Here is a 19,108-nt window from a genome sequence, read left to right as displayed (position 1 = left end):
GGGGTGGGGGTGTAGGGGCCCTAGTCCGGGCGGGGCACGGGGGTCTGCGTCCTGACCCGGGAGGAAGCCGCTCCCCGCCGCCTCCCACTGGGACACCGGGCTTGGCGAGCCTTCGGACACAGAAGGGTTTACTGGGCACCTGCTCTGCGAGAGTCCCTGGGTGCAGCCGACTGGGGCGGGGGGCCGGGGGGGGGCAGTGTTCTCGCATGTTCCAGAGCACGTCGATCTATTTATTTATAAACCGTAGTCACTTTATTACTAGGTGTGTATATTATGTACCCACAAAAGTTGAAATTTCAAAAGGGTGAGATGAACAATAGAAATACGTTTCTTCCATGTGCCCATGGCCTGTCTTGCCCAAGTCCCACTTGGGAGACCTGGGGGCCTCCGGACTGGGCCTGGACCTAGAGAAAACACCTCCCCCCTTCCCCTGCCCTCCCATTCTGGTCCCTATCTTCCGGCCCCACCAGGCTCACTGCTGAGCTGCCCATTTCCTAGCCCTGCGGTGGAGGGTAGCGGAAGGCAGGCGAGGGTACTGGAGGGTGCTCCAAGGTCTGGGTTCAAACGAAGCATCTGCTGCTTACTGCCCTTGGGCCGCTCTGAGCCTCGGGTTCCTCTCCTGTGATACTGGGGGGCAAGCATCTGCCCCCTGCCTGGTAGAGCGCCTGCTTTGCAGGCTGCAGCCTGCCCTGGCTGTGCTACCAGATGGACACCCCTGAGCCACCCGATGGCAAAGCGGTTAATAGCTCCACCCCCCCAGCCCCCCACCCCGGCAGACAGGGTGACAGGCATGTAGATTCAGAGAGATCACATTTATCGCTGAGTCTGGCTGAGGCTGTGGTCCTGGGGTAGGTAAGCGCTAGTAAAGTGTGTGTCACAGAACTGAAGGGCCGTGGGAGGGGAAGGGTTCCAGGAGGGTGGGTGGGTGGGAGAGAGGAGGGCGGGAGCAGAGTCATCAGTCAGTCAGTCAACAAATGTTCACTGAGCACTGGCTCCAGGCCAGACACTGTTCTAGGCAGTGGCCAGTCAAGGAGCTCACTCAGCAGCCAGGGATCCCTCACAGCCCAGGGGGCCCGCCTCTGGGAGCCCTGCTTCCTGAGGAGCCTCGGAGCCACCATCAGACCGGGGGGGGGGGGGGGGGCTCCCAGGACTGGAGGGTGGCCCAGGCCCACAGCTGAGGTGTGGTCCCCCTGGGCGGAGAGTGACTCAGGCCCCGCCTGGCCTCCCCACCGCCTGGGTTTGGTTTGTTTAAGAACAAATTAGTCACGGAGCAGGCAGCTTTCCCGAAAATAAAATGAGAATCCCCAGGAAACAGGGAAAATTGAAGGCAGGAGGGTGAGTCAGCACGTGCTGCCCCCAGGGCTCCACTTTCCAAAAGGCTAAGTCCTCCTCCTTCCCCCTCATCCCCCTCCTGGGCCTCCCTCCTCCTTCTACTCTTCTTCCTCCCCCTCCCCCTCCTCCTCCCTCCTCCCCCTCTTCCTCCTCCTCCCCCCATCCTGGGCCTCCCTGCGGGGCACCTGGCAGGAGCACAGACTTCTCACCCCCATCTCAGCGGGTTCTCCATCACTAGACACACCCTTCGGTTTTACTTCTCTTGCTTTTCCTCTTGTCCCCTACTGACTTGTCCCTCTGGACCCCTCACATGGCAGGGCTCAGTCCTCACGCACACTCGTGGACCTCCCATTCCTTTTCTCCGGGGACCTCCCATTCCTTTTCTCCGGGTCCACTCATACATCCGTCCATCCGTCCATCCATCCATCCATCCATCCATCCATCCATCCATCCATCGTCTGCGTTCATTCATATCCACAGAGCACCCGCCAGGTCCAGGCGCTGTAGGCGGGAGGAAGATCAGCAGAGAAAACCTCACCTCTCCCCCAGAAGGCTTCCTTATGGGGAAAAGAGACTCCTGCGTGGGAGACGCTGCCCAACAACCACAACTGGGCCCTGGGCCCGTCCCCACCTCCCCGTGCTCCTCTGGTCACTCCCTCCTCTGGGACAGGCAGAGCTAGAAAGAAGAAAGGACAGTGCTTGAGACTTCCGAGCTCTCGGTCCGGCCTCCCTCTGGGTCAGAGCACAGGGCCTGGGGGCTGACCAGCCAGGGCAGGAGAGCAGGGGCCAGCATTGTTCACCACACAGCCCTCCCTGTGCCCAGAGCAGAGGTGAAGGGGCACGGAGCCGGGCTGGGTTTTGCATTTGAGGGACGAGCTCTGATGTCCACCTGTCCCCTGCCTCCCCGTCCTGAGCCTCCGAGGGAGCAGGAGGCCAGCCCTGAACTTGGGCCAGGACTCTGGCCATGCTCCTTCCCACCCCAAGCACCTGAGGTCGTCAGGGACGGTTGCAGGATGCAGGAGGGGGTCGACAGAGGGGAGCCAGGCACCTTGAAACCTGGTGTCTCAGGACAGTGCCATCCTGCTGTGGTCTGGGGTCCACGTGGCCAGAGCAGGGGAGACCCCTGCATCAGTACAAGTCCCTGAGGGACTAGGGACACCTCTTGCTGTGGCTCCCTCCATGGCCAGGACCCTTTGATACAGTGCCCCCCAAACCCCATCTCCCAGCTGGATTGACGCTCTTCCCACTCTACGGGACCCCCAGAGCTACGCTCTCCCCAGACCCCTCTAACTCAGCCCAGCCCCTCAGGAGCAGGGGGAGACGGTCCCATGCCTGGGGTCACGGACTGGGCTGGGGCCTCCTGTCTCTCAGGTCACTGTCCAATCTCTGCCTGCTGTTCTTGATGAATAATTTAGCTGTTCGAATTACAGTAAAGAGCTTTTCAGCTTCCCTTCCCAAATCGTTAAGAGCTGATACAAGATGCCTTAGTTCCTTCTAAGGAAAGTCCCTTTCCCAGTGAAGCTGAGCCTCCTGGGTGGGGATGTCCCCCTCCCCGCCAATCATTCACCAGTTTCGGAGGGCAACAGGGGATCGGTTTTGTTTTGTTTTCATCTTGACTGTAAGAAACGGACCGCAGCCCCAGATGCCAGCCCCAGATCCCACCGTCCTGACAGGTGGGGCGGGTTGCTACTCTGGAAAGAGCCAGGGAGCTAACAAGTCCCGAGTCCAGAGTCCCAAGTCCCGAGCATAGGCCCCTGTGGGTATTGGAGAGGCAGGGAGAGGCAGTGCGGGAGCTCGGGAGGAAGGTGCGTGCAGCACGACGCCAGCTGAATGCTGTGAGAGTGCACGTGTGTGCGTGTGCAGACACACGTGTGATCGTGCACACACGCGCACCCGCATATGCATACACACGTGTGTGCACCGTGCGCGTGTGTGCACATGCGCGTGCGTGTTTCTATGAGCGGGGTGCCAGAGTGGTGGCTGGAGTGTGTGGCCGGGACCCGGGAGGGGTTTGCAGCCAGAGAAGCTCTCCAGCCATCAAGGAGCCCCGTGTCATCAAGCGCTTTCAGAGCTGGGAGAGCTGGGTGAGGAATCTGGGTAGGGCTTGGATAGGGAGCCCAGTCAGGTGACTTGCAGGCAGGCAGGGGAGGGGCTCTAGGAAGTGTGGGGGGGGGGACTGGGAAGGGGCAAGGGTGGGGACCTTGGCTGGAAAACCCAATGAAGAGTGAGGCAACATCCAGAGGCTTGAGCATCCGGGTTCCAGAGCCAAGGATGGAGGGAGGTGGGGCTCCGGGGTGATGGAGCCTGAGGCTGTGGGCCCGGAGGAGCTGTGCCGCAGAGACGAGGCCTGGAGCCACCGTCGGAGGCCTCCGGGTGCCTGGCGGGGACTGCGGTGCCAGGCGTGGGGGAGGAGCGGGGGCCTGATGTCGCGGGTGCCCCCTCTCCAGCCTCCCAGGCCCTGCAGCTGTGCTGAGGAGGAGGAAGGGGGAGGACGGGAGCCTGTGAAGTCACGCCTGGCGGCCGACTCAGCCCGTGGCCAGAACCTCCACCTCCAGCCCGCCCTCGTGTCTAACTGGAGGAGTCTGTTCTCTGCACCCCTGTGGCAGGGACAGACTGCATCTCCCGTGAGGCGCTCCTGCGCACTCTGACCGCCCTGGAGCCTACACCTGCTTCACTTCGGACCTGGACAGGTGCCACCGCCAGGGGCCTCCGTGCCTGTCTGTCTGTCTGTCCTGGGATGCCCAACACAGGAGCTCACTGCTCACGTGAGAGGTGGGGGTGGAGACCCCCTCCTCACTTCCTCTTTCCCTCAAGCTGTCAACTTTGGGGGGTCCAGAGAGGCCCAGGATGAGGGTTTCTCTAGAGGGTCACTCTACCTGGCCCTGCACATGCCAGGTTGCAAGCCTCAGGGGCTGGTTCGAGGCAGGGAGCAGCGCAGAGAAAATGTGCAAAGTGGCTTCCTGGGGAGGCAGGGCTGCCCCATCCAGGGTCTGCAGATTGGGGAGGGTCCCATCAGGATCCACCTCTCCTCTGCACCAGCGAAGGCCCTGACCCCAGCGCCATCCAGGGGAGTACGTGCCAGCCCCCCGTGGGGTGGGCTCCTGTCGCTTTCCTGCCTGGTGGGGCAGCCCGCAAACACATTGCGACGGCAGCTGGCACCTCCTTCCTCCAACAAGATGGCATGGTTTGCCCCATGAATTGTCCCGGGATCCCCCTAAAAGGTGGTCCCAGCCCTGAGGCTGCCTTGACGAGGCTCTCCTGCCCTTCTCTGACTCCTCCTCCCCCTCCTCTCCCTCCCAGAAGGCCTTGGGGCCCAGCTGTGACCCCAGCACCCCTGGCCAGATGTGTGCCTGCTCCAGGCCCCCTGGGATGGCCTCAGTGTGCTGCATCAGCATTGCTCAGGCTTTGGCTGAAAGGAGCTGGAGAGAGGAGGGAACACCCCACAGGCCTTGCTGGACAGCAGCCCCTCATAACTCCCTGGCTTGGTTCCTTGGGGAAAACGAGACATCATTGAGCCCCACAGAAGGGAGGTTTCCTTGGAAAGGATCGGAAATGTTCCGATTTCCAAGCCCTTTCGGGGCCCCGTGGGCTGCTCCTTGTTTCTTGGTGATAAGGAACAGGGAGCTCGCTGCCTCCCTCCTTCCTGTCCTCTCCCCTTCCCCGGGAGGCTCGTGCAAGGTGGCATCTTGTTGTGGCAGCTGAGCAAAGCCCACTCACCCTCAACTTCTGTCCTCTCCTGGGTGGGAACCACAGTGTTGTTGGGCTGTGGTGCAAGGGTCGCCTCTGAGGCTCCCCTCCCACCCCCTGCCCACCTGTCAGCTCTCATCTCTCTGTTCCAGCCACAGGGGGCTTCTCCCACTGCCCAAAAAGTTCCATTCTCTCTCTCACCCCTTGGCCTTTGAACACGCTTCCCCTAGGCCAGGAATCAGCAAACTTTTTTTTTTTTTTTTTTTCTGCGAAGGGCCAGATAGTAAGCCCTCCGTGCCGCCTGTGCGGCATGAAAGCAGCCCCAGATGACCCACAATTTGCAAACCAATGAGTTTGGCTGTGTCCTCATAAAACTTTATGGGTATTAGAACTTGAATTTCATGTAATTCGTATGTGTCAGGAAATAGTATTCTTTTTATTTTGTTTTGCAACCATTTGAAAATGTAAAAGCCATTCTTTGTTCCCGGGCTGAACAAATACAGGCAGCAATGCTGGATTTGGCCTCTGGGCTGTGGTTTCAATTCCAAGCCGCCCCTGCTACAGGCCTCCCCTGCTCTAGGCAGCCCCCTGCTCTACACTGCCCCCTTGGGTCACGCCTACTCGCAGTGCAGCTGACACACCCCTTCCCTGACCAGGCGAGAGCATCTGGTTGGACACACCCACGACACCCCAGACTAGGTCTTCCCAATAGACAGCCTAGCACAGAGCCTGACACACTAAGTGCTCAATCAATGTGGATTAAACGTGGTTCCCACATGTTGTCTCCTTTGATCCTCATGACATCTGAGTGAAGCATAGCTATTATGCCTATTTTATAGATGAGGCAACAAAGCCCAGAAAAGTTAAGTAACTTGCCCAGGGTCACCCAGCTAGCTGGGGCAGAGGCGGGAGTCAAGCCTGCACACCATTCCCTGGGCAGCTGGGGGGCAAGGGCCCAGTTCCGAGCCTCTGTCCACAGGCTAGGCCTCCAGCGGTTGTGACCAGGCTGCTCCTGGGGTCAGGGAACCCTCCCAGCCCGGCCTTCGTCCCTGGCATCGTGGGCTCTGATAGAGCTCTCATCACCTTCTGTTCTCCTGAAGGTTCCTGCTTTTCCAGGGGGTGACATTCTTTGTGCCTCAATTCTGGGCTCAGATTCTGCCTCCTCAGGGCCAGGCCCAGTGATGCTGGATCCCTGATTCTGTGGTCACTCCTGCCCCTCCCCAGCCATCCATCTGAGCTGCCACGTCACACATGGGCCAGTGACAGCTGTGCTCCCGGACCCCTGGCTGTAGACATCCCCCCTCCCCCACCGCCATGGCCTGCCCTCGGCCTCCAACCCAGTCCTTCTTGCCAAGTGTTATTCTCCCGTATGTCAGAGGAGGACGATTACCCTGACACCTTTGCACTCCCGGCATCAGCCCAGGAATTGGGGTGCACTCCTGAGCAGGCCAGGCCAGATAAATACGTGGTCTGGCTGTGGTCTGCTTTCCCACCGTGAGGCATCTCAGGGGCCTTCCGAGGTTGGGGGGGGGGATGGTGCCAGCCCCCTGCTTCGGTCCTGCAGTTGTGACCCCAGAGCCAGCGTGGCCACTGGACCCTGCCTCTCCCTTCTAGCTCTTTCCCACAGAACATCCTGGCTTCAGGAATTCTCATCGTCCGGGCCAGAGTTCATCGGAAGTTCCCCCATCCACCCCCTCTCCCATCCCCTGGAGGCAAGCAAGGAGAGAGAGGGTCATGCAGCTGAGCTGGCCGAGAAGAAAGCTGGCTCCACTAGCGGGCTGGCGGCTTGGGGCAGGACCGTGCAGGTAGCTCCAGGGTCGATCCCATGCTGGACATCGTGGCCACGGGGGCGATGTTAACACAACACACCACCAGAGCCCCGAGGCTCAAGGAATCGATGCCCAGCCCCAGGACACCGGCTGGCCCTGCAGGGGCGGCGTGCAGACAAAGGGGCTGGCAAGCTGGCAGAGAAATTCCAAGGAAGCAGATGTGGTCCGTTAGAAGAAGCCCCAAAGCTCTCCCCTCTTCTCCTCCCTCCTCCCCTAGAACTATTGTCTAAAATGCCCAGGGTCTCCAGCCAGAGAGTGTGAGGATATGTCCATGCTGGGTCCCGGGGGGGTTCACTCCATGCAAAAGCAGCACTCTGGTCTCGGTCATGCCAAGTGCCACCTGCCACTTGCCACCAAGAAGGCGGGGATGTGGTTCCTGGGCTGGGCCGAGGGCAAGATTGAACATCTGCGAAACAAGAAGGAAGGGAGGGAGAAAGGGAGGGGAAATTTGGGGGGGGGGGAGAAAATAAAAAGATGGGAAGGGAAGGGGAGTAGAGGGGAGGGAAGGGAGGAGATGGGACCATGAATCACCTCCCCATTTTGCAGGGATCCTTGGGAGGGCCTTGGGCTGAGAGGCCCCTAGGTGTATCTGTGCTTACGGGCTGGCTCTGCGTGGCATTTGTGGCCCGCCCGCGCGAGCCTCCTATGGGCTCCGGCCCCTGGTCCAGCCGGGATGGGCAGCCCCCGTGCCCGCAGGCCTGGTCGCCTGGGCAACATCCTTTGTTAGGCACCAGCATCTGAAAATGTCAAACCGTTTTCCGAGGGTCAGATCTGGTTCCCTCCCTTCTTTCCCCTTCTCCTTTTTCAATTCCAGTCGCCTCTGCCCAAGCTACAAACTTCCTCTGTCTCCATGGGGACGGAGGAGGGCTGTCTCTCTTTTTCCGTCCCAAACATCTGTCTCTATAAACAGTTGTGCACGCAGCACCTCCTCCTTCTGGGCCTGGGCTTCGGGGAGGAAGTGCTTTGTTTATCTGGAGGGGGTCGGCTTCCTTGCTCCTCTGGGGTTGGCCCGCCTGGAATGGCTGCAACCCTGGACTCTGGGAGCCCTGGGCCAGTGGGCGGCAGCCAGTGCTCGCCGCTCCCTGGGGCCAGCGCGTGTGGGAAGGGCGGCTGCTCTGCGCGGTCCTCTGGTGGATCCGAGCTCCGCTTTGCTGGCTGGGTTGCTGTGGACAGGTGACTTAACCTCTCTGAGCCTGTTTCCTCCTCTGTAAAGCGGGGGTTGCTAGTCATGCCTCCCTAACAGACTTGTTGAGGGCCGAGGAGGTGATCTTCACAAGGTGTCTGTCGGGTGCATTCAGGGGGGCGCCCTCCAGAGGCTCTAATATTTCCTGCTCCCAGAGACCCTTCCACTGAGTCACTACCATCACCAGCCCCAATCAGGAGAAGCTGAGACACGGGGAGGTTAACTGGCCAGAGCTCTATGGGAACTCAGTCGCAGGAACAGGATTCCACCCCAGGACGCAAACCCAGGCACGTTCCACCCCATCAGGACCTCTACCCAAACCCCATGGCCTCCATTTGCAGACCGAAGGGCTTGGGTCAAGTGACCTCTTCCCCAGCTTGAAACTTTGATTTATTTCAGGGAAGAGGGTGGGGTGAGCTAAGAAGTTAGTGGGGTTTTGCCAAGAGCCAGGGACTGGAATGCATGATGTATGGGCGAGGAGTCAGGGACAGGGACTCCGGTGACTCAGCCCTGCTTTCCCTGGCTGGTGGAAACGAGAATTGGACCACAGGCAAGAAGGCAGGACTGGCCCCGGCCCAGGCCCAGCCCCAGCTTGGCCACCTTGGAGAGCGTGTCCTGGGCCCACAAGGCCCAAGCGCCAGCATCACTCCCATAGGGTCACCAACCTAAATTCCAGCTCCAGGGCCAACTTTTTCCCGTGTCCACAATTCTAGTGTGGTGCCCAGGATGAGATCGATGACCCTGTTTCTAGATGATCAAAGGACAGAGCCCATAAACAACCATGTCAGTGGCCAAGAGTGACAGATTGGGCTCCGGAGCAGGGAGAACTGGGTTTGAGTCCAACTCACTTACTTACTGGCTGACCTCAGGTGAATTAATCTGAGACTCGGTTATCTCATCTGTAGAATGGGGAGCAGAAGAGTACCCACTAGAGGGGATGCTGACAAAGGGCTCGGGGTTTAGCATAGTGAGTGGCTCTGGAGGACCTCACTTCAAAGACCCAAACTGAAAGACAAAATGGTTAAGAATTCCAAGGTGACCGCAGAGCACTAGACCCCAAGCAGAAGGCTCCTGTGTGACTGCCTGTCCCCGAGGAAGTGATGTGTCTGCTGTCTCCCAGGATGTCTTCCAGGGACTGACTACGGTGCTCCCGAGCACAGGTGCTGGGAGGAAGGGAGAAGTTACACATGGGTTCCCAGCCCCGCTGTGGTCAAAGTTCATCCCCCCCGTGAATGATGGCCCTGGACCTCATGGATGCTGAGTGGTCCTTCAGCACCCCAGGCCCGGCGGGAAGGAAGAACTTGGGGTGCTGGCCCCTGGCCAGGTTTGGTGGGGTGAACCTCCCCTCCCCGCCCCAGCCCGGCCCTCCACACAGGCCAGGAGCATCTGAGATGGGACATCATCGGACGTGTGGGCCTTCCCGGAGGTGGCTGAGTGAGCTGCGATTCTGCAAGGAAAGCCCTTGTTTGGGGAGGCACAGTCCTGCAGCGTTTCGGGGAGAAAGAGGCATCATGTCTACAACTTAGCCTCAAGTGGCCCAGGAAGAAGTGGGGATCCAGGCAGAAAGAGAAACAGTAACGCGAACTGGCAACAAGTGAACGGTATCTGGAAATCGTAGAACTTTTGCAACTTTTCTGTCAGCCTGAAATTATTTCAAAATAAGAAGTGGGGGTTTCTTGTTGGGCTTTGTTTTGAAGGGTCTGGGGGGAAAATACCAGCAAAGAGTCAGTCCTGCTGCTGGCCGGTTGGTGCCGCTGGGAGGACTCCCGGTTCTGTGGACGCACCGCGGCTGTGGGCGAGAGCAGCGCCGTGGCCCCGCAGCGCCAGCACCCCCCACTCCTGCCGCCGTGGGGCTCCAGCTTTCCGGCCTTGTGGCCAGTCTTTCCCTTTGGGGGGCCGGTGACTCAGCTGAGGGCTCTATGTGGCAGGAAGTGGGCACCGTGACTCACGGGGTGGCTCTGCACCCTCCCTCCTGGAGGCCGGGATAGCGGCTGAGGTCCCTGGCCAGAGATGGCCCCCAAAGAGGGGGAGCTGCACCCCACGGTCATGATTCCAGGGAGCGCTGCTCGAGGGGAGGCGGGCTGGGGTGGGCCCTTCCTCGCCCTCTGGAGGCTGGCTGAACGCGCCCTCTGCCAGCTCTGTCCACAGCCTGCGGTGGCTTCCGGCCATCTGTGGGCACACGCACGATGCCGGACGCTCCTTAAGAATTCCCCACCGTCTGCACAGGCGGCAGCCGCTGCCAAGGCCCCTGACCCCGCTGGCTGCCCCAGCCACGTGCACTTGCAGGGGCTCGTTAGCACTCAGCAGCCGTGCAGACGTCCGGGTGCCCGTTCCCTGGGGCCCAGGCCCGCTTCCAGCCCGTACAGCTCGAGCTCCACATCATTTCCCTCTTGCTTGACGATCAGTGCCGGGAATGGACGTGCTCTGTCACTGGTAGGTTCAAACCCAGCGCCCAGTTAGGGAACGGACGTTGACCAGGGCCGGACAGAGCCGTCCCTCCAGGACTCCCCGGCCTCTCCCGCTTTTCTCCTCACTTAGGGCTGAGGCTCCTCACTTTAAAGTTAAGGCCTGCTCGCAGGGAGGGGACCCCATGCTGATGCATCCATTGTCTCGTCTCGTTTATCCTCATAGCAGAGAAAGAGAGAAAGAAACTGAGGCTCAGAGAGGTTAAGGAACTTGCCTGAGGCTGCACAGCACACAGGTCTGGATTTGAGCTCGGGTCTTCCTGACTCCGAAGTCCACCCTGCCCTCTCCACCTTCTGACGGGTGTGCATTCTCCTTCAGTGGTCATGGCTCTGTGCTTGGTCTCCCCAGCTCGAGGGGGAATCTGGGAGAGTTGGCTGGGGGTATGGTTCCTCATTTTCTAAAGCCTCTTAGCACCTGGAGTCCCGACACATCGAGGCACTCAGGCATGACTCGCAGGTGGACCCGGTGTCAGACGGATGGACGGGCGGATGGACGGACGGACGACTGACGGGGGTGGCTCTGGGCACAGCAGCAGCCCTCTGCAGCAAATCCTGCCCCTCCCGTCCCATCCCAAGTGGGTCTCCACCCACCCCCTCCCTCCCTTCCCAGGCTGCCTGGTCCCGGCTCCCACCGCCAGGGCTGGGCTGCCTAGCCTCTCACTTCCCATCTGTTCCCCACTTTCCCTCTCTGGTGCTTCTCTCTGTTCCTCTCTCTCTCTCTTGAGTTTGTTTTCTGTTCCCTCTTTCCCTTGACTCCCCTCCTCCTCTGTGTTGTTACCAGGCTGCTGTCATCCCTCCCACGGCTAGGCTTCCCCCCAGGGCCACCCCCACTCAAGGGCCCGGCCTGTCTGGGTCACTTTCCACGTCCTGGGTGCAAACACAGCCCCAGGGGAGGTAGTGCTAGTGATTGGAAGGGGACCCTGGGGTCGCCTGGTCCGGCCTCCCGGGTGGTCAGCCTACCTGTGCCGGAGCTCCTCTGCCGGCGGCAGGCTCACTGCCTCCCTCCCTGTCCTGCGTGGACAACGGCGTAGGTTCTTGGGAGACCCGGACAAGATGGTGCTCTGAGGATCTGGCATTTTCCCCTTTCATTATGTTGAGTTGAAATCAGCCTCCTGGAAACTTCCCTTGTTCTTTGCTCTGGGGGAGCCATGTCCCTGTGATCAACTCTCTGGTGAGACCGCTCCTGCTGTCTTCTCTCGGGCGACATATCCTGGCTGCCATCGGAGATTTCCTGCCCCTCTGGAATGTGTGTGTTCACACCTTTCTGTCCTTCCCCTGACACCCTTGTGATGTTGCTCTTTAAACATGTTTGCCCAGAACAGTGCCCACGGCGGCCCGCCGAGGACAGGAGGCCACTCCGTCCTGATGAGGACCAGGGTGTGGCGGCTTTCTGGTGTCCCGTGGCACCCGAGCGCGAACTCACATGCAGTCAACATCCTCCTCCACGGCGCTCGGTCCTGGGGCCCCCGGGGCATCGCATTCAGGACCCTATGTGCTAATCCTGTGTCTTTTCACCTACTGTCCTAGCTTCTCATAGGTTTGCATCTAGACAAGTTGCGTCACCCCCCGGTTTCATCTGGAAATCTGATCCTATGCCTTCATGCTGCTTACTCAAGTCATTGATGAAAATGCTGAGCGGGGTTTGGTCTGGGCCAGAGCCTTACACTGATCTCCAGATGGGCGTTGTTCCTTCGTCAATGGCTCTTTGGTTTGTTCGAGGAAGGCTGTCCGCTACGACTGTATTGTTTTCTAGGCTACTTTCCCACGTTTCCATAACGGTACCACAGACGGTCAGGTGTTCTGGTGGGAGCAAGACGTTCTATCTCCGTAGATCTTTATGATCTGAGGACCCTACCAAAGAAGAAAGGACTCACGTTGGCCTGAGTTGCTAAGAGTGAACTGTTCATTTTTTTTTAATCCTTGAAAAAAGGATAGTATTCAGTTTGTTAAAATTCCAAAATACAGATAAATGAGAAAGAATTTTAGGGCACTCTAAACGCCCGTCTGCAGAGATAAGTAAGCACTTTAAGCACTTCAAACACTTCGGTCTGTATTTTGACAAGTTCCTAAAAACATCTAGAAATGTATATGTCAAGAAATGCCTAAGAATGTAATCAGACCTCAAATAGTCTTTTGTGACCTGTTTTCACTACTATCTTGTGACTATCTTCACATCTGAACAGACGTGCGGCTACGTAAATGGTCGTTGTTGGTTGCATAGCGTTCCGTTACCAGGACATCACCTGTTACAGATCCCACGTGAGTGGATTCCAAAATTTTTTAACCTTTATAAACACTGGCCTATATATATATATTGTGACCACGTCTGGCTCCTTCCCTGAAATCAGTTCAGATATTTCGGTCTGCCTCTTCTAAGTGCCCTTCGAGTCCCAGTAGTGTTTTCTCCGTACGTCTCTGGTCAAAGTAGTTCCCATTACAATCATTACACACTACCACCTCCCGCTTGTAGCTGCTAAGGCCTTTAGGGAGCACCAATTTAAGAGTTCACCCCCAGTGCCTAACACAGTGGCTGCCACTCAGGGGCACTCCATAAATGCTTGTTGACTAAGGGCATGAATAAATGAATTTGTTTAAGGGTTCGTTCCGGAGTTCAACTGGTGGTTACCGTCCTAGTCCTGGTTACCAGCCTCTCGAGTCTGATCCCTGCTCCCCAGGGGCCCGGTTTGCCTGTCTTCCTGCCATTCTGCCAGCCTCGGGGATGACAGAAAAGGCACCGCTCCCCAGCCTGGGGTGCAAGCTCCCTCCTGTCCTGGGAGGCAGCCCTGGGCGGGCACTGGAGTTGATTCATAGCCTTCAGCCCGTTCTTACTGTCTCCTCCCCTATGGGATTTCGGTTCCCCCTCAACCTCGCCCTGTCCTGCTTTCTTTCTGAGTGTGACGGAGAACCAAGGAAAGCTGAGGGTGGGCTTCCAGACCTGCAGAGCCTTTTGGAGAAGGGGCAAGGGTGTGGTCACCTTGAGCCGCTCTCCTGTCAAGGAGCACACCAGCTCTTGCTCTGTAGGGCTTTGGCAGAACTGACAGACTTTGGGCGGGGAGGGGGGGGCGCAGGTACACAGTAGGTGCTCAATAAAAGCAGTCTGTTCTCTTTCCTCTTTGACACAGTTCAGTCTTCTCACCTAGGTGCTGGGTCTGTCCTTTTGCACTCACTTCTGTTTGAGAGCCCTCCCTCCTTCCCTCCTTCTCTGCTCCTTTTGAAATAGGACCTCAGCTCCCTGTAAGGCTCCCAGTGCTGTATTCCCTGACCTTCTGTGACTGGATTGTCCGATCTCTGCTTTTTCCCCCTGGTTTCTCATTTTTCCTTGGCTCATTTTCACTCTTAGAACTGTAGCTTTTGTCGGCCAGAATTCCCTGAACTTTTTGAAAAAATATCCCCTAAATAGGGTGCCCACCTGACAGTTCCCCATCTCTCTTTCCTTGGCTATTATAAGCCTACAGGGAATCACCCTGTGTGAACCACGAGGCCACGGTGACATTCCTTTCCTGGAGTGCGAACATCAGCCTCCTCACGGGACTGAAGACCGCCCCCCCCACGCCCACCGCCAACAGTCGCCCTGAACCCCGTTAGCCCGAGACTAACTAATGGTGCTGTGTCCGCCTCTGTGAGGGGTTGAGAGAGGCCACGGAATCCAAAATCACAAAATCGGTGGAGCTTTGACCCCGCAACATAAACCCAGGGACTGGGGAGAGAAAGGGGAGTGAGACTCAGTGTCCCCCACAAGGCGCTTCGACTCTCGGGAGGAAGAGTTGAGGGCTTAGAACGGAGCGTTTGTGACAGAAAGCAAAGGGACGTAAAGATGAAGGGGGGAAGCTCAGGACGGATTTTTTTTTTTTTTTTAAGGATTTTAAAACTCTGTTGCCTTCCTGTTTCTTCATCAGGGGTAAGTAATTTCCAGTCATCCCATCCATTAAACAAATATGTATTAAGAAAGAAAAACACGCCCGAGAGCTTGCCGTGCTAGCTGGACGCACAATGAGGCCTTCTCGGGAGGCCGAGCTCTGCGCCTTGAGAAAGCATGAAACGGAGGGGACACCAAGGGCAGAGGGCAGATGCCCAGCCCCTGTCATCTTGGGCTCCACTTGAGGGGCTCAGGGCTGGGTCATTGAGAGAGTGGAAATCTCTGGAAAAACCCTAATAACCCTGTTGCAACATTCTAGGAAAATGGCCCATCTATTGAATAAGGGTGAATCAGCCAGGGGAAGGTTTGGGGCAGTCTCTGCCCTCCCACACCGACGTGTCCCCACCCTCCGGTTCCCCAGTGATGCTCCGGCTACCCTCTGGGGGCCGGGGTGGGGGGAGAGGGTGGCGCTCCTATCCGGAATTTCAACGAGACACATGCAAATGGCCAGCGGGCACTTCAGGGGAAGTTATGAGGTGAGAGGGGTCCCGCAAAGCAGAAGTGAGAGCAGTGAGATTTCCCAGTCCCCTCCCGTGCACCCCTCCCCTCCCCCACGCCCCTGTGTGGGCCCTGGTCCTTCCCTCTCAGAAAGGAGGCCTGTGGTTTTTCCCCAATTACCCAAGTCTGAGAAAATGTCCATGTTTAAAGGAAACTAATTTGTCAGTCTCATTTCAGCCCCAGAATTGAGGAATAGAGTTGGGGCACCTGGCGGGGCTGGTGAGTAGGAGACGGAAGGAGGAAAGGAACAGCCCCCCACCCCCCAGAGCAGCACAAGTCAGGTGGAGAACCCAAGCCAGAGCCCACTGTGGGGTGTTACCTCCCTCGCTCAATACCTCCGTCAGTGGGTGGTGGGGCCAGGACCTGACTTAGTCCACCAGGTTTCCGGGCCTTCTGGCCCCAGTGCCCTGGACCCCTGGACTGCAAGCCTCCCTAAGACCAGGCAGATGCTATTCGGGAAACCAGAACCCCACTTCTCAGAGCTCTTGGCCTCTACACAGATGCACCTCTGAAAAACGCCGCCTTCCCGTTCCGTTCTGATGGAGCAATTCTGCATTCCCGGTAACTTCCACTTTTAATTAATCGCCAATTGATTACCCTACCATTTACACGTGAGTGTGAAGGCTCGGGCCTGTCAGGAAGTCAACTACCTATCGACAAGTGAGTCAGAGCGCTGGGTGGCTGTGAGTTATTCATGAGCCAGGGTGTTGGCGGACCTGAGCTCCCCCTCACCTGTTCCAGCTTGCCCTGAAAGATGGAAGTGAAGGGCTCTGGGGAGAAAGTGGTTTCCTGCCTCTTCCTGGGCCCACGTTTGAACCACACTTTCTTCTCTCTCTCTCTCTCTCTCTCTCTCGCTCACTCACTCTCTCTCCCTCTCTCTCTCTTTCACCAGATTGCCGTCCCTGGTTTGGTGGCTTTCTGCCTGACCTTTTACCCATATCCTCCAGTGTTAACCAAGGCTAACCCAAGGTGTCAACAAAACTAGACGGCATCGATTAAAGAACCAGTGGTAAACTGTAGACGGTATTTCGTTTTCTGACGGGGTAAGCTGAGCAGAGTTGGGTATGGGGACAAGTTTCATTGTTTATTCATATATAACTACTTTGTATTTGTTCTCATTGAGGATACGTATACATTTAGTACTTGTTTTACAACTCACAGGTATTCGTGTGATCATGTGAAAGAAAAAGAAAGGGGGGTGGGGGTGGGGGTCTGGACCCAAGGCAGCTGCGGCTCGAGGGGAAGGGGGCCATCCCGTGGCCAGTGGTGCCTACGCGCTGGTCTCACCATGTCAAGCAAGCCACTTCACCTCCCTATACCTTGGCTTTGTCAAGGACTCTCCCTCTTCCTCCCCCTCCTGCCACCAGCTGTGGGAGGTGGGCGGCTGGCAGGAGGGAGACCACCTGGGGCTGGTTGCAAATGCAGCACCTCAGTCCCCACCAGAGGCCTGAAGAACCAGTCTGCATTTTAACAAGATCCAAGGGGTTCATGCTGACAGTCAAGTTTGAGAAGCACTGGGCTGAATGACACAGTGCAGTTAAAACACCTCGTGGAGTGGGAGCACGGACAGATGTTAGCTCCCCCGTCCCCTCCCTGAGCGTCCTCCCACACTCTCTTTGGGAAACCTGCTCTGGAGAGAGGGGTTTGGGTTAGATAATGCAGTGGCTTGCATTCTGATGACGTTGCCTGTACTCTGTCTCCTTATGACCATGACGTGGGACAGACCACAGAGATTCTTATCCTGGCCCACAGATGGAAGAATGTGGCCCCGAGGAGTCCAGCAATTGGTCCTAAGGTCAGAGTAAGCCCAAGGGACCCTGGCCACGTGTGCAGATGCCTGAGGCTTCGTCCACCAAGCCAAGGTCCTGCATGAAAGTGGCCACTCCCTCTGGTGGGGGAAGGGGCCCAGGGGGCAGCAGGAACCTATGATCATCAGAAAAGTTTGCAGAACAGAATGTAAAAAGACCCCAAGGGATTGGAGTTTGGTGTCCTTTATGTGAGGACAAGTTTAACAACTTTCATCTAATGACCATTTTGGGGGATCCATCCTGTACTGGACACTAGGGATTTATTTGACATTGAACCATATGGACACATGGATGACACGTTACAGTCAAGAAGGGCAGGCAAATGGGACACAGGGGAACAAAGGCCATGCCCGGACAAGCACAGGGTGCTAAGAAGACCATCTGACAGAGAGGTGGAGAGGCTCCGGTAGCAGCACCTGTATGGGAGCACTGTATGGGGGTGCGCTGTGGCCGCTGGCTTTGGACACTCTGTCGGTGACCTGGCACCAGAGAATGTTCCTGGCCTAGGGAAGGACCTGGGTCTGGCCAAAAAGGGGAGGGAGCTGGGCGCGGCCTGGGAGGAAGGTGGGGAGGGAGGGGAGCCCTGCCCTAGCGTGCCCTCTGTCCCGGACGCGCACCCTGCCGGGAAGCCCTGGGGCCACAGCTGCTCCGCTGGCCCGGCCCAGAATAGCCTCCCTTCCGGGCAGGGCTGCCCCGGCCCGCAGCGCCAGCGCCCGAAATAGGGCTCAGCCCCGAGGCCCGCGGGCAGCGGCTGGAGGGCGCGAGGGGCCTCCCAGCTCCGGGACAGCGGGGATCCGGGCAGGGGCGCAGGCCGGGATCCCGGGCGCCGAGACCGGGGAGGTGGCGCGGGGGCCAGGGTCCCAGCTGCTGGGCCCGGGGAGGTGGCGGAGGGGAGGGGGGCGCGGGGCGGGGATCCGGGATCCGGGCGCGGGGACCTGGGTCGGGGAGGAGGCCGGCCCCGAGGCGGCGGGGTGGGGCGCTGACCTCACAGCCTGCGGGGAAGCCCGTTGGGGGCCGGCTGCGCTGATGGAAGGGCTGAGGAATGCGCGGCGGGCGGCTGCGCGGTCTGACGAGCGCTGGTGCGGTCCCTCCCCCTGTACACGTTGCCCCGAGGAGCGGTTGCCATGGGCACAGACCTAGCGGCTTGGGCCGGGGCGGGGGGGGGGGTGCGGGGGGGGGGGCACGCGCGGGGGAGGGGCGGCAGGGCAGGCTTCCCAGGACTCCCTACAAACCCCCCTCCCCGGTCTGCACCCTGCTCCCGCGGGGTGCGTGAAATGCGGACGTCGCGGTCAGCTGCAGCCCCAGGCCAGGTGGTCCTGGGGAGGCTCTCTGCGCCTGGCCTCCCTCTCTGCTGGAGCAGCCCGCACCCCTCACCCAGCCTCCACTCACCGGCTTCCAGGCTGTTTCCTCGCCTAGTGACCAGTGATAAGTCGTATCTACCATACAGGGTTGTGATGATTAAAATAGAATAATTATGTAATGCGTGCCCTGTGCTCTATAAATGGGGTCCTCTCTTCTTCCCCACCCCCTTCCTCCTCAGTCAGGCCTGGGACCCTTTAGGCCTTCCCATGTCACTGTCCTATATCCCCACCCCCACCCCCGGGCCTGGACCCCCTGAGCATCAACTCCCTTGCCAGCCAGAGCCCTTCCCTCTCCTCCCTTCCCCTCAGGGTTACCTTGGAACCCACCTCATACAAGAGGATGGTCCAACTTGTTGTCGTCGGAACCTGCAGGAATCCCAGGCTGAGGTCCAAAAATACTCATGGAGGGTGCAGCCTGGCTGGAGTGAGTCAGCCTCTCCTTCTGAACATCAGCAGCTGCTCCGCTGCCCTTTGCCGCTTGGGCCTGGTGGTTGCCAGCGGCCCCTGGAAATCACTGGGAAGAGCAGCCTGTTCCGGGGGTGGGGTTAAGAGCCAGCCCGGTGCACCTGGCAAGGAAGGGCCTCTCTATCCCCCTTCCCCTCCTCTATGGGAAGCCAGGCTCTGGACCGGGGCGCAGTGGTACCCCAAGTAAGGAAGGGCGGGCCTGACTTACTGTAACTGCCTGGCCCAAAGCCTGATTGTCCTGTGGTTGGGCTGGCCAGCCCAAGAGGGGCCCTGGTGGAGGGAGAGCTCCCAGTGTGAAAAGTGGAGGCAGGGCGTCACTGTTTTCCCAGGGAGAGCTCATTGACCAGGAGGGGCTGCCTAGGTCACCCCACTCTTCCCTCAGCGGGTCAGGCCACTACTTAAATGCCAGATTACGTGTAAGAAATCAGGTCCGTCGAGGGGCCGGCCCCTTTTCCGGAGCATCAGAGCAGCCAGTGTTGACGAGCACTCGCTGTGTACTGGGCAATGTGGGTGTTGGCTTACTGGGCCTCCGCCACAGCCCGGGGAGGGTGGGAAGCGATTTAG

General features: G+C 58.6%; 1 long non-coding RNA gene across 2 annotated transcripts; it reads right to left on the bottom strand.

Annotated features, from left to right (window-relative positions):
• Window positions 1–3,471: 3,471 nt before the first annotated feature.
• LOC123803218 (uncharacterized) lies at window positions 3,472–18,710 on the bottom strand. 2 transcript variants are annotated; one of them, XR_006782783.2, is made up of 4 exons: window positions 18,407–18,710; window positions 11,457–12,347; window positions 7,448–7,585; window positions 3,472–7,254 (listed from the first exon to the last, which is right to left on the bottom strand). It is a non-coding gene; the product is annotated as an uncharacterized LOC123803218 (long non-coding RNA). The 2 variants fall into 2 exon arrangements; XR_015721232.1 differs by lacking the exon at window positions 18,407–18,710 and adding an exon at window positions 18,108–18,151.
• Window positions 18,711–19,108: the final 398 nt, after the last annotated feature.

Source organism: Ursus americanus, chromosome 23 (assembly GCF_024610735.1).
Source record: "Ursus americanus isolate L20-20 chromosome 23, mUrsAme1.1.p, whole genome shotgun sequence".
In the NCBI taxonomy this organism is placed as follows: Eukaryota; Metazoa; Chordata; class Mammalia; order Carnivora; family Ursidae; genus Ursus; species Ursus americanus.
This window is presented reverse-complemented; position numbering and strand designations above follow the sequence as displayed.